This window comes from Cetorhinus maximus, chromosome 16, assembly GCF_964194155.1.
Source record: "Cetorhinus maximus chromosome 16, sCetMax3.hap1.1, whole genome shotgun sequence".
In the NCBI taxonomy this organism is placed as follows: Eukaryota; Metazoa; Chordata; class Chondrichthyes; order Lamniformes; family Cetorhinidae; genus Cetorhinus; species Cetorhinus maximus.
Window position 1 is genome coordinate 64,181,136 of NC_135894.1, and position 14,405 is coordinate 64,195,540.

Consider the following 14,405-nt stretch of genomic DNA (forward strand, 5'->3'; position numbering starts at 1 on the left):
TGGCTTGTGTGGGTGATGAGTGGTCCCATGGACTGAAGAGGACAATGACGGTGTGCGTGAAAGAATGAATGGTAATGTCCCTTGCACTGGCAGTGAGTGAGGGCCCTGTGGGTGTTTGATGGGTTTGTGTGTGTGTGAGTTGGGTGTGATGAAAAGAGTGACTTACCCGGGCAGAAAGGAGGAGATCATTCATCCTTTTGTGGCACAAGATGGCTGTCCTCGTCTGAAGGACGTTGGCGCTGACCACCGCTACCCAAGCTTGGTTGGTGACATTGCTACCCATTCTGCGGCCACTGTGGGGGTAGAGCACATCCCGTTGGGCCTCCACGGCATCCAGGAGTCGTTCAGGGGACCCATTGTTGAAGCGGGGGCTGCGGTCTTCTTTCCTTTGCAGGCCATGTCTCCCAGGCAGTGGTGGTGAGCTGGTGGCGATGAGCGCTTTGCTGGTGGCTGCCTCTTAAAGATGGCAGCCAGCGTGATGCAACAGCGGGTGATGGCAAGGGGGCGAATGGGAGCCTGCCTGCCATGGAAATGGCATATTTCGCAGAAGTGAATATATAATGAGGTGGGATCAGGAAGATACGGCATGAAAACTCGCCATTTTCATCAGCGAGTAGGACTCCATTTTACCCACCCGCTACCGCACTTAGTGCAATTCTGGGAAAATTCAGCCCCATGTCTCTGTGATGGCTAACAGTTCATGCATATTTATTTCAATCTGCACTAATAATTCATCCATTTTGTCACAAATGCTGTGCACATTCAGATACTGAGACTTTATCTCTCTTTTTACCATTTTTGCAATATCTGGCCTTATCTGCTAGTGTACTCTTAAGTTTGTGCCTTCTTGCCACATACAGGTTATCTTTAACCAAATCGCTTACTCATTTCTAGTACCTCATTGTTACCCTTCGATTTTCTACATCTCCTCTCACATGATCCTTTCCCCCACTATTTAGTTTCAAACCCTCTCTACCACCCTAGTTATATGATTCACCAGGACATTTGTCCCAACATGGTTCATATGAAGCCTGTCCCAACAGTACAGCTCCTACTTTCCCCAGTACTGGTGCCAGAGTCCACGAATCCAGAGATTATTAGCTTTGAGGTTCTGCTTTTTAGTTTAGCCTCAAGTTGCTCATAATCCCTAGCAAAGCTTCCTTTCTATTCCTACCTATGTCATTGGTACCAATGTAGGCTACAACAACTGGGTCCTCCCCCTTCCATTGCAAGTTAATTTCTGGCCCCGAGCAGAAGTTCTGAACCCTGACACCGGACAGGAAACACAGCCACCTGGAGTCTTCTCTCAGCTTCAGAGAACTGTGTCAATCCCTTGACTATACCATCCCCCTCTACCACTACATTGCTATTATTCCCCCTCACTTGAAAGGCTTCCAGTACCACAGTGCCATGGTCAGTTCACTCATCTACCCTGGAGCCCCTGCTTTCGTCCCCACAAGCTGCAAGGACCTCAAATCTACTGTTCAAATGCAAGGGCTGAGGCTCCTCCACTTTTACCTTCTCAATCCCCTTGCCTACCTCACTTTCAGTCACACCCTGCTGCCCCTGACCACTGATAAAATCAGAAGACTCTAACCTAAGGGCTGTGACCATCTCCTGGAACAAAGTGTCCAGGTTAATTTCCCCTTCCCTGATGCATCACAGTGTCTCCAGCTCAGCCTCCAGCTCAATGACTCTATATCAAAGCTCCTCAAGCCGCTGACACTTGCTACGACATGTTTTCCCTTGGGTCACACTGCTGTCTAGGAATACCCACATTCTGCAGTCCAACACATCACCTGTCCTGCCAGCTTAATTAATTAATTATTATTTTATTAATTAATTTATAATTAATAAACTACTACTCCCAATGAGCTGGTAAACCTTATTAATACCAATAAAATCTTACGATACTAATAATTTTCAAAGGCTTTGTAAGATAAATCAGCAAAATACTCACCAACCAATCACATATCTGTTTCCCTCCTCCCTCACTGCACCAAATTCCCTCAGTCACCAAATTCCCAAGGTTATACTTTGTGATTAACTGTCCTCAGTAATGAGGTGCTTTCTTCGTGCTTGCTTACTTTGTGCACTTAGCAAGACCACTTATATTTGTACTAGCTGAAATTCAAATTCCCAAGTTCACAATTTGTGACTAGCTGTTCTCGGTGATGAGCTGTTGTCTTCATGCTTGCTTATTATGAGCAGGAGTAGGCCAGTTCGCCTTTTGAGCCTTTTCCGCCTTTTGATAAGATCATGGCTAATCTGATTGTGGCCTTAAGGTTAAGTTAACTTTCTCAAGAACACACAGAATGCTAGGCAGTAACCCAAACTAGAACAAAAGATTAAAATTCATCTTAGAATCATAGAATGATGTAGTACGCAAGGAAGCCATTTGATCCAACGTGTCTCTACTGGCTCTTTTGATGGATCTATTCATTTAGTCTTACTCCCTTGCTCTTTCGTCATTGCCCTGTAAATGTTTCTCCTTCAATTATTTATCCAATTCCCTTTTGAATGTTACCCTTGAATCTTCTTCCACGGCCCTTTCAGGCAGAGCATTCCAGTTCACAATAACTCATTGCATATGATATTGTCACCTCTTTTTTTTTTGACAATCGCCTTAAATCTACGTTCTCTGGCTACTGCCACTGGAAATAGCTTCTCCTTATTTACTCAATCAAAACCCTTCATGATTTTGAAAATAACTATGAAATCTCCTTTTAACCTTCATTGATTTAAGGAGAACAATTCCAGCTTTTCCAGTCTCTCCATGTAACTCAAGTCCCTGCTACCATTCTTTTCTGTACCTTCTAACGCCTTGAAATCCTCCCTAAAATGCGATGCCCTAATCAAACACAGTGCTCCAACTGAGGCCTAACTGATGTTTATAAAGATTTAAAATAGTGCCCTTGCTTTTGTACTCTATTCCTCAATTATTAAAGCCAGGATTCCCATATGCTTTTACACCAATCTTCTCAAATAATTTTGCCACCTTCAAAATTTTGTGTACCTGCCTCCCAGGTTTCTTTGTTCTTGCACCTCATTTAAAACTGCACCATTTAGTTCATAATGTCTTTCCTCGTTCTTTTTAACAAAATGTATCACCTCCACACATTCCTGCATTAAGTTCCATCTGCCATGTGTCTGCCCAGTTCACTGGTCTATCCATGCCCTCCTGAAGACTGTTACTATTCTCTTCATTGTTTACTGCATTTCTAAGTTTCTTATCATCATCAGTTGTGCCCTGTATACACAAGTCTGGGTCATTAATATACATCAAAAAGCATAGTGGTCTTCATACCCAACCCATGGAAAGCACTACTGTATACCTTCTTCCTCTAGTCTGAAAACAAACTGATCACCACTACTCTCTGTCTGCTTAGTCAATTTTGTATCCATGCTGCCACTGTCTCTTTAATCCCATTGACTTGAATTTTGGAAACAAGGGCCAAATCTTCCTCTGAGCTCAGGAAAACCTGACCTGCGCATTTTTGTGGCTAGCAAACTGCACACACAACCCATATGTAACTTCACATGCCATTTTTGTCTTTTTACGCTGGGGTGCGGTTCACAGTGTAATTTGCAAGCTGTGCTGGAGTGTGTGAGGTGTGTGTGTGTGGAGGCAGGCTGGTAAAAAGCCCAGACTTGTTTCTCCACCACAGTATCCAGCTCCCAATAGTGTCTAAAGAACCCCTAAAGCTCACCCAGCTTCCCCCATATCCCATGCACCCCCATGCCAGCTTATGCCACCTCTATGACCCCATGTATCCTACATGCCCCTTCAGCTCACTCATGCCGCCTCTATGCCCCCAATGTAGCTATCATAGGCACTCACCCAATCTGCACTATGCATGGTCCTCAGATTCCATGCAATATCAATGGAAATAATTTACATTCCTTGAGAAAAAATGAACTTATCCTCTAATAATAAAAGCCTCTATATCATTGATCTCAGAAAAAAATGCATTCTGCCAGGTGAAAAAACCTTGTAATACATGTAATCCCATTAGCTTGCGTCAACAAACCAGAAACCGCATCAAAGGGACAATATGTTATTCCAACTTCTTGAAACTGTCATTCATTCTCAGGTGAATGGAACACCTACAGTGCTGAAGCCCATTAGCACTTAAAATTCACTCAAGCATTGATAATGGCCACAGCTGCCCAAACAACAGACTACACTCTGGGGAGGAAACAACGGCAGGTGTACATTTCAATTTCAAAGCAGAGTGCCTGGCAATCAATGTAAGACAGTTGGTGGATAGATTTGTTTCAAGTACAGATTCTTTTCACATGTTAAAACCATTCTTCTTAATCAGCTACAGCTATTTAAATCACAGTGAAAAGATGACAGCAAAGGCCGACAGGGCATTTTGTAACATTTTTCACTGTATTATGGTGCTTTCCCATTGGAAAAGCATTGTAATGCATGTGAACAAATACACAAGGCTGGTCAATGTATGGGTCATATACCTTGAAAAGACAAATCCCTATGTTAAATCACTGCATTAAATATACATTACATTACAATACAGCATCTAACAATAACATTTGATGGTGTGGAAACATTTTACACATACCTTCAGAATGTTCCAGACTCCTTGGCACGCTTTCCATTTTTTCATGAATTGCTTCTAATGGGCTTCCAAAACCTCGCACCACCTGAAGAACATGGTGTGTGGAAGGAAATTTGATTTTCAGCCACCATTTAAAATGGGAACCCAACCTCAATGGGGACGGGCGTGCGTTTCGCACACTAGGCATTCCTAACTGGGAAAAAGGTCAGAGTAAAATGGCGTGGTGCTGGGAATGCAGAAGAAAATCAAATTAAAACAAAACTAAAGGCGGAATTTTCCATGCCCGCTGGCATCGGGCATGTTCAGCGGCACGAGTGGACAATATGGTGAGAAGGCCAAAAATCAGTTTCATGAGGTCGTAAAACCAGTTTTCAGTTATCTGCTTTGCCCGTCAATGGCGGGTCATGTTTCCCGCCGCCGGACGTCGTCGTAATACATCTGCATATCATTATAAGCCCAGCCCTCCAGAATCATCCGCCAATGCTGGATCATCCGAGCACATCAGCGTGATTGCTCTCCAACGTGTTTCACAACAGCATATAAAAGGCACTTGAAAGGCTGCACTTTGAAGCGGAACTCGGAGGTGAGTGCACAGTAACATCACAGTAACGCAGCGCTCGCTAAGGTCGCCTGTTGGAATTCAAGGTTGAGGTACGTTGGTGAGGAGGGGGCAAGAGCTGCCCTGCTGTTGAGGCGCGTTGGGGTTGGCAAGGACTGCCCTGCAGTTGAAGCAAGTTGGGGGTGGGGTGGGGTGGGGTGGGGCAAGGGCTGCACTGCGGCTGATGGTGGTGCACAAACATGTGCAGGGTTGGGGGTGGTGGGGAGGGAAATGGCCACGCATTAGGGAAACCTTGGATAAAGTGACCATTCCTCTGCAGCTGAGACAGTTGATATGCTTGGAATCAGGCCTCTAGCTTCTCTGCCCACTCAAGCAAAGCAGAGGCATAAAATTTCCACCAAGCGCTTCAGAGCTTTTTACCGTGGGGCACAGACTGCAAACTGATGAGCATTTTAGTTGACTGCAGAACAGTTGGACGACTGCGCACATTGTACAATCTCCCTGTGAAAGCTAGCCATGGAACAGACACTGGTGGCAATGTCATCATCCCGGTTTGCACCCGTCTCCCCCATGGTTCAAGCTAACAGTGCAGCCTTGCAGCGCGGGTTAGGAGAATGTCTGCGCCTGAGCTGAGAGCACAGCATGTGGCCCAGTGGGCAAAGCTGCCACCAATCGGTCGGGTGGAGTGGGGTGGAGGTGGGTGGAGTTTCGGGCAGCCATGCAGCGCACTAAACTCTGGCCATCCAAGTGGTGGCCAGCACTCTCCGGGAAGCGTTAAGGAACCTTCAGACTTAATCAAGACAGGTTCTTAGAACGTCCGAGCTAACCCACATGCCTCTTTCATTCATTCTGCAGGAGGAGTACATCAGGATCATGGAGCCTGGTGAACTAGCTGTATGCCTGATTGTCTACAGAGAATGGAGATGAAGGAGAAAAGAGCGACCGAGGCGCCCGGCTGCACAGAGGGAAGAACCGCAACCTCAGGAAGAAGGGGCAGCTGGGGCTCCAGCACAAGCCACGGAAGAACCACAGCAAACTGTTGCTGGTCAGTGCCTAGCTAGACCCAGGCTCTATGGCCGCCTTTCATTCCTGCAGATGACCAGTGTTGCCGAAGGCTGCACATGTCTAGGGAATTGGTCGGTCACATTTGCCAGCTACTGCAGATTTGGCACCATGGGGACCGTGAAAGTGACTGTGGTGCTCAACTTTTACGCCAGTGCCTCCTTTCAGGGCTCCACAGGTGACCTCCACCCACAAATGCATCCATGAGGTCACGGCCATCTTCACGAGGTGACACAACTTTGTGCGTTTTGTCCAGGAGCAGGAAAGCCAGGATGCCAGAGTGATTGGATTTGCCCAGATCTCAGGTTTCTCACAAGCTCAGGGTGCCATCGACCACTCACATGGTGCTTAGATCTCCATCGCAACAAGTGGTCAACTATGACAACCGCAAGGGCTTCCATTCGCTGGTGTGCGACCACCACAAACGCATCCTGCAGGTCTGCACATGGTTTCCAGGAAGTGTGCGTAACTCCTACATTCTCAGTTGGTCACAGATGCCTGATGTCTTCCAGAGTCTACAAAGGCTGCAGGGATGGCTCCTCAGGGACAAGGGTTACCCGCACAGGACGTGGCTGATGACACTCATGTGGTGGCCTCAGGGCTACTGCAGAGCTAAGGTACAATGAGGCTAAATGCTGCAACTCGCACCTTGGTGGAGCAAGCCATCGGGATGCTGAAAATGAGGTTCCGGTGCCTGGACCAGTATGGTTGAGCCAATGTAGTCCACAGAGGGTGTCAGACATCATTGTTGCCTGCTGCACACTTTACAACCTGGCACTGCAATGGCTGAGGAGATGGAGAAACTGCATATCTCCTCTGATGAGGATGAAGAGGTCCTTGAAGGTGACGATGATGGCAATGAGGCCCTCACACTGGCCAGACGAGGCAGGCGCGCTCGGGAGGCCCTCATAGCTGCTTGATTTGTGGAGGATGATGGCGACTTGCAGTGAGGAGACACCATAGATCCTCACATTCCATCTGTGAATGTCTGACACCTGTCGGATGGCAGCGCTCAAACCCTCTGTGATAAAGCTCCAGCCATGGGGACATAGTGGAGGCCCTAATAGTCACTCGATTCCAGGAGGTTGAGGATGACATGCAGTGAGGATACTCCATAGATCTTCACATAGCCGCTGTGAATGTCTAACTCCTATGTGGCCGAGGGCAGCTCGCTTGCTCTCTGTGATCAGGGTCATATCATAGAGACGCAGTCATGAAACTTTAAAAACACCTGATGCTTTGTCTGCCTTCAGCACCTGACCCCATCAGGAGCACAGTGTCACTGGTCACAGAGGCTGAAGAGATGGGGGGGCCAGCCCCACCTTAAAGGTGCTGAGAGCACACAGAGACAATGAAGGAACTTTGTGACATCTGCCCACTACATTCTGGCAACAATGACCAATACCGTGGAGGTGCAGGCATCAGTAATGTGTCCAGGGAGAGTGAGGCCGGACCATCGCTTTGGTCTGAAAGCTGCACAAAGCATAGGGAAGAGGCCTTAGACTGAGACACCTGCCTTTATCTTGATCAGGAACAAAGGTTTCACAACCGAGTGACATGAACACTGCTCATCAGAACAAGGAGCCATAGGCAGGGAGGCATTGTTGGGAGTTTATTTACAATAGTAAACATTATGTACAAGTGCCCAGGCTGTGCAACTACATCTTCTTAACCTTCCTAATGCTGTCACTCCATCTTGGTGCTCCCTGGACATCCACAGCAGAGGTGGAGGAAGCCTGCTGACTGCTACAGCATCTGTGATGACCTTGGTGGGCCTCCTCTGGAGGCCAAGACCTGGACGGCCCCAGCCTCCTTTCAGGGTCCTGCTGTGTAGCAATGGCACCCTCCTTGGCCTGTTGAGCTGGAGCTGCTGGGGTGACAGGGTGAGGGGATTCGGATGAGCCAAACACTCCTGGAATCACCTAGCTGGATGGCCCTGGGACCTGATGATCCTGCTCCCTATGGCTGCCCGAGGGCCCCTGGCTGACTCCTTGAGGAGAAGGGGAAGCTGGACTGAGATCGAGCTGCCCCACACTCCTCTTGCATACGCGCTGTTGGAGGCCAACTATGGTGTTAGCGATGGAATTCAGCCCGTGCAGCAGTGCAGGACCAATGTCCTGCACCATGGCCTTCATGGCAGCTGCCATACTACCAGTGTTGATCTCAGCGCATTGGCATGCCGGCGCTGTCACCTGAGCCTGAAAGCAGATGGGCTCCTCCATCATGTCTTGCAATTTAAGGAGTACAGCGGACATCCTTCCTGATGTTCCCGAGCTTGCCTTTGCAGCTCCAGCAACTGAGGTAGGACCGAGTCCAGAGGCTCATCATCTAACTTGGACTCAGCTGATTTCTGGCCTCCAGCAGTCCTCCGAGTGCCAGAGGCCTGGGGAATCCGTGCCACCACCTGCTGTGGATCAGACAGTGCGATGTGCTCCTGGGGCTACTCTAAAGCTAGATCGCACCGAGGTGTGTGTCTCTGAGCTTATGGAGAGTGTGGGTGAGCGCTGTGATGGGTTTTCAATGAAGGTGCCTTCAGATTCCTCTTCAGGGGTTTCTTCGGGGCTTGATTGGAGGCCCTGGGTCTTGGACTCCGTCGGCAGATGTGCCTGCAAAAGCAAGGAGAGATAATTAGCGAACGGCAGGGGACTGCAGGACAGGACACATCACTCACAGCATGTGTGTCCGATGGATGTTGCACTGCTGGATCCTCACTTGGTAAAGCACTGCCAACCTTGATTTCAGGCATTCCTCTACCAGTCTTTTACCTCTCCCTCTTGTTGTGTGCCAGCTTGTCCTGCATGAATAGAGATGGAGAGAGTGTAAGCAGGATGCCTGCCAGGCCAGATGATAAGTATGCCTGGCATGTGTGGGTGGTAAGCGGCCCCAAGGACGGGATGAGGACAACAAAGGTGCCTATGAGACAGTGAATGATGTTGTCCCTTGAACTAGCAGTGAGTGAAGTCACTGTGGATGTGTGATGGGTTTGTGAGTTTGTGAGTGGTGAGAAGAATGACTTACCCTGGCAGAATGGAAGAGATCATTCATCCTTTTTCAGCACTGGGTGGCTGTCCTCTTTTGCAGGGCATTGGCATTGACCACAGCTGCCACTGCGTCCCATGCTGGATTGGTGATATTGCTGCCCATGCTACGGCCAGAGCAGGGGTAGAGAACATCAAAGCGGGCCTCCACTGCTTCCAAAAGGCACTCGAGGGACGGGTCAATAAACTGGGGGGTGGTGGGGGGCTGCAGTTTTCTTGCCTTTCGGGGCCATGTCTTTGCAGCAGCCCTGAGCTGGAAGCACTGAGAGGTGTGCATGTGGCTGCACTTTAAATACGGTGCCCATCGTGATGAAGTGGTGAGGTGACGGTGTGGCGGCCTAATGAGACCCCACCCGCCATTGAAATGGCCTGTTTTCCGGGAATGCATAACTACTGAGGTGGGATTGGGAAGAGCCGCCATTGCGGCTGGTGGGTAAAACGTCCTTTTTCCCGCCCACTACCGCACAGTGCAAATATGGAACGATTCCGCCCTAAGTGTGGCCATTCACGCACCAAAACACACCTCTGCACCCAGGTGACAATCTGCCCCCATGTACATATCATCAAGCACACAACCTTCATCAACTCTCTCTGTTACTTCATCAAAGAACTTGATTAACTTCATCAAACATGATTTGACTTTAACAAATCAGAGCTGACTTTTCTTCATTAGGCTATACTTTTCCAAATGTCAATTACTTTGGTCCCAAATCACGGCCTCTAAAATTTTCCCCACCACTGATGTTAAGCTGATTGGCTTGTAGTTGTTGGATCTATCTCTATCTTCTTTTTCACAGAGTGTAACATTTGCAATCCTCATGTCCTCTGGCACCTCCATAATCTGAGGGTATTGGAAGATTGTGGCCAGAGCCTCCTCAATTTCCACCTTTAGTTCACTCAGCAATCTAGGGTTCATCACATCCAAACTGGGTGACTTTTACACTTTGAGGATTGTCAGCCTTTGAAGGACCTCCTCTATCGATTTTTGCTCTGTCCAATATCACTACCATCTCATCATTTACCACCATATTGGCAGCATCCTTTTCTCTAGACAGATTCAAAGTACTCATTTAGTACGCAAAAATGCAATGTACCTCCACAAGAATCCCTTTTTTTAGTTGCTAATTGGCCCAGCCTTCCCTTGGTGACCCTTTTCCACATTTGTATGTTTATAAAATACTTTGGGGTTCTCTTTTATGTTAGTCACTAATCTATTCTCATACTCTCTCTTGCCCTTCTTATTTCCTTCTTTAGATCTCGTCTGTACTTTCTATATTCAGCTTGGTTCTCTACTGTTTTATGAACCTAACATGCAGCTAGATGCAACTCTTTTAAAGGAATACTGTGGCCAGGATTTTACCCTCTGGAGACAGGCTAGTAAAACGGCAGTGGAAGGTGTCAGGATGAGGGCCAATTCATCTAATTAACTGGCCTATTAATGACCATTTTATACCCCTTCAGCATTTTACCATTGTTGGAACACTCACACTCCCCCTCCCCCCCACCCCCACCATGCCATGTGGGGACACCACCAGGTACATCAAGGCAACCTCCCAGTGGCTACCCAGGGAGGGTAGGGGCCTTCCTTTCTGGATGCTTGATGGACCACAGAGGGGGCCCCCAGCCCTACAAGGGCTTCTGATTGGGCCAGCAGCTAGGAGAGGCAGGCCGCCATCCTTAATGGGATGACAGCCCCAGCAATGGCCTCTTAATTGGTTGCCACCAATAAAATCGCCTCCGTGATCCCGCCATTCACCCACACAAGCTGAGGGCGTGTATTTGGCCTTGCGGTGAGATCCACAACGTGTTGCTAAAATACCAGCCTGTGTGATAATGCTGCTAGTGCCACCTACTGATTAATTTTAACTGTTTGTTACACTTTTTCCAAGATTTTACTTTCAAAATGAAATAGCACACTGCACCTCTTATCATGTTTACAAAGTCTGTTGCAGTTTTTGCTGTACTTTATCATAAGGGAACTCATGCTGTTCCTGGTCCAAATCATCGATGTCAAGAATTTAATGGCAGCTCAAAAGTAGGAGAAGCTTCAGAACAAAATTCAGGCATGATCGGATAAATTATATAACACTGTAAGGGAAGAAAAATAACTTACAAAATAGCTTTTAAAAATAGTGCACAAAGTAATGATATATTGCATCACACTCAAGTGTTTAATGAGCTTTACCTGAATCCGACTTTTATACTGCAGCCAATATAACTCAATGACTAATATCTGTAATTTCATCCAAGGTGCTTTTTTAGAACAGTTTATAACTTTACCATTTTTCCAAATTACAGAATTGTTTGCATGTTCTTAGGAACATTTCTTGTTGACGCTGTGCCAAATGACATTTGCAGATAGGTATTCTGCATTTGGAAAAGGTGTACAGGAAATCACAGGGAAATTCAATACACAGCAATCCTCAAGGGACATGCAATGCGCAGATGGCACGGTGCAGTAATGTACAGACCAAGTAGGACACTGCTCCGCCCACCTGCCAAGCTGTCTCGCCTGGGTGATAATATAATTAAGATACTATCCCATAGGGGGAAGGAGAGAAAAATCAGGAGCTGGAGTGGCTCAGTAGGTAGGGCTTTCCTGACTCTGAGCTAAAAGGCCATGGGCTCAAGGCCCACCCCAGGATGTGTTGGTCACGGAAGAACCCAGCCACTGGCACAGGCAAGCCAGCATGTATCAGTGCTGGTCTCCAGCCTGGATAAATGAAAATGGGTAGCGGTAGGTAGGACTTCTGGCTGTAAAACCATGCACCAAATCCAAAAAATGATGGTTGATGTGAAGGAGTGATTAACCAGCATTGTTACACCATCTCATGTAACATGGGAAAAGCTGAAAGAAGGAATAAAACTATCTGATGAATTGTTTACAATTACCGAGACACTGGTTGCTCATAACACCAACTCTAAATTCCCACCACCACCAGGTGGGAACAGTGAGAGGGATTAAAATTGAAGTTCACTTCTAAATCTGAGGATGCACATTTTCCCTTTGCTGATTTCTAAAATTGTTCAAGGCTCCCCCCAGTGAAGGCAGGTGGGTGCTTCATTTAACACTAAAGGTTACGGCCCAAGGATGACGTTGGTGCTGTGATGGAGTACTAAAGGAAAGAGTCTTAAATGCAGTGTGAAACCTGCCAGAGAAGTCTGGTGGAATGCAGCAGAGTGGTCAGATGAGATAATAGTAAGTAATATGTTTGGAAAGTTCCCTCAGAGGCTCGGGGAAGCAGAAGTGCAGGAATTCCTGAGTGGCCTCTGCCGCAGCCCTCCCTCCACTACACTTTGCAAGCAATGATTTTGCAGCAGGAATCGTTCTCAACCATCGGCTTCATCATCATTTCTGCCGGTTTCTAGCTGGGTGACTGATTTCAAATATTAAAATGAGGCCTGGTAGTTAAAATCGAGCTTGGCCTCACTTCTTTCCAAACTCCCAGGGGAACTGCTTTAGGCATCCTGCACACCACTCTCATCATAATTCAAATATCTTCCCACCAAATGAAGTTGTGGCAAAACCATAATGGGCATCATTTTATATGTGTGTATATATAATGGCCATCATTATATATATATATATATATTTAAATGGTCATCATTTTTATATATATATAATATATATGCGTGTGTGTGTAGGTAATATCATTGCAGAAAGTTCATTAAACCTCTCACAGCTTTATGTGAGATGGTTTGCAGCTTTCTGCATAAGTGTTGGTCTCTAAAAACGAAAATTCTCCTAATGAGGACTCACACTATAAATGTTGGCAATAGTTCTCCCTGAAAGGAAAACAAAAAATAAATTCAGTAGATTTTCAACACTTTTTTTCCCAAAGAGCTCATTTAAATTTCTCACTCTATGACTCATAGGAGGTAAGTTAACAATTCACACTGATGAGAACTACACATTTCCAGCGTTTGGTTGAATAACACTGACAAATGCAGAACCAGTCAGAAGCAAATCCCTAATGCCAGCAAAGTTGCAAAATTAAAAAGCAAAGTACTTATGTTACATTTGGCAATCTTGTATATCAGCTTCATTGCAAATTATTAATATATAACATTTCTACAGCTGAGAATATGTGATAATTGCAGGGACTGAAGGGGCGCAGGAGACAAGTCTCATCACTAGTGCAGAAAGTATACTAACTGAGGATTTTTCCTTTGTCACATAGTGGTAAGTAAACTATAGTCTCTGGACAGTTCTACAACAGGATGCAGTTTTAAAGCAGGGGATATAATTTAATAGAGATTTTAAAAAAAAATGTCATGGACAATATACAGGTATTAAGAAACAAAACAGGCAAATGCTCAAAACTGTATCAATATCCAAGATCAACAATCTAATCAAATCTGTTATCAATTTATACTAGCAGGTGCTATTCACAAATCCAAATTAACCCAGGTTAAAACCTATTTCATGGTTGTGCCAAGATCCCCATAGAGACCAAGAACATTTTAGAAAGAGGTGAATTTCCCAGCAACTGGCTGAAAAAAAAATGAAGGATATGGTTGCACATTTTAAAACTTTTACTGTAACAAGCAAACTAAAATCAATTAAGGTCAAACGTTACTTAACAGGCAACTAATGCACCAAACTAAAGAAAAAGTAATTTTGCATCAACTCATTAATGCAATCAAGTTACGTCTTCCAACTCCTTTTGCGGTGCACCACACTTCTGGCTGATATACTGCATCACAAGATCAAGTCCAAAATCACTCCCAGTTTTCCAACAGGTTCACTTCTCCCTGTCACGTCAGGTTGAATACTTCAGTGTCTTTCGAAACTTGTTCAACTCAGTCTGAGTATTCCGGAACTGACTTCTACCAGCAAGGCCCAGCTCGGCAATTTCTTGTTCCTTAAATTACCAAAAGTCCTGTCTGTTCCATCTTCTTCTTTGTGAATAGAGAACCACCTCTTACCAACATCCTGCTTGGTTGCCAACACAAAAACAGTCTTTTTCTGCTCTTCACAGCAGTATCTGCATTGTCTCACTCTCTCTCCCTCTCTCTATGTTTGCCTCTGAAAAACAGCTGTTCCTTTTCTGTGTTATGGTGTAGAAACTGTCACCTGATTTTCAACAGGTTTGTTTTGGGTTTAATTTCCCATAGCTACCAGATCACATGGGCCTGTCTCCAAGCAGATATTTAGTAGGA

General features: G+C 46.1%; 1 protein-coding gene across 1 annotated transcript in view; it reads right to left on the reverse strand.

Annotated features, from left to right (window-relative positions):
• cnksr2a (connector enhancer of kinase suppressor of Ras 2a) overlaps positions 1-14,405 on the reverse strand; it is a 579,431-nt gene that overhangs the window by 400,824 nt on the left and 164,202 nt on the right. The window lies entirely within an intron of this gene.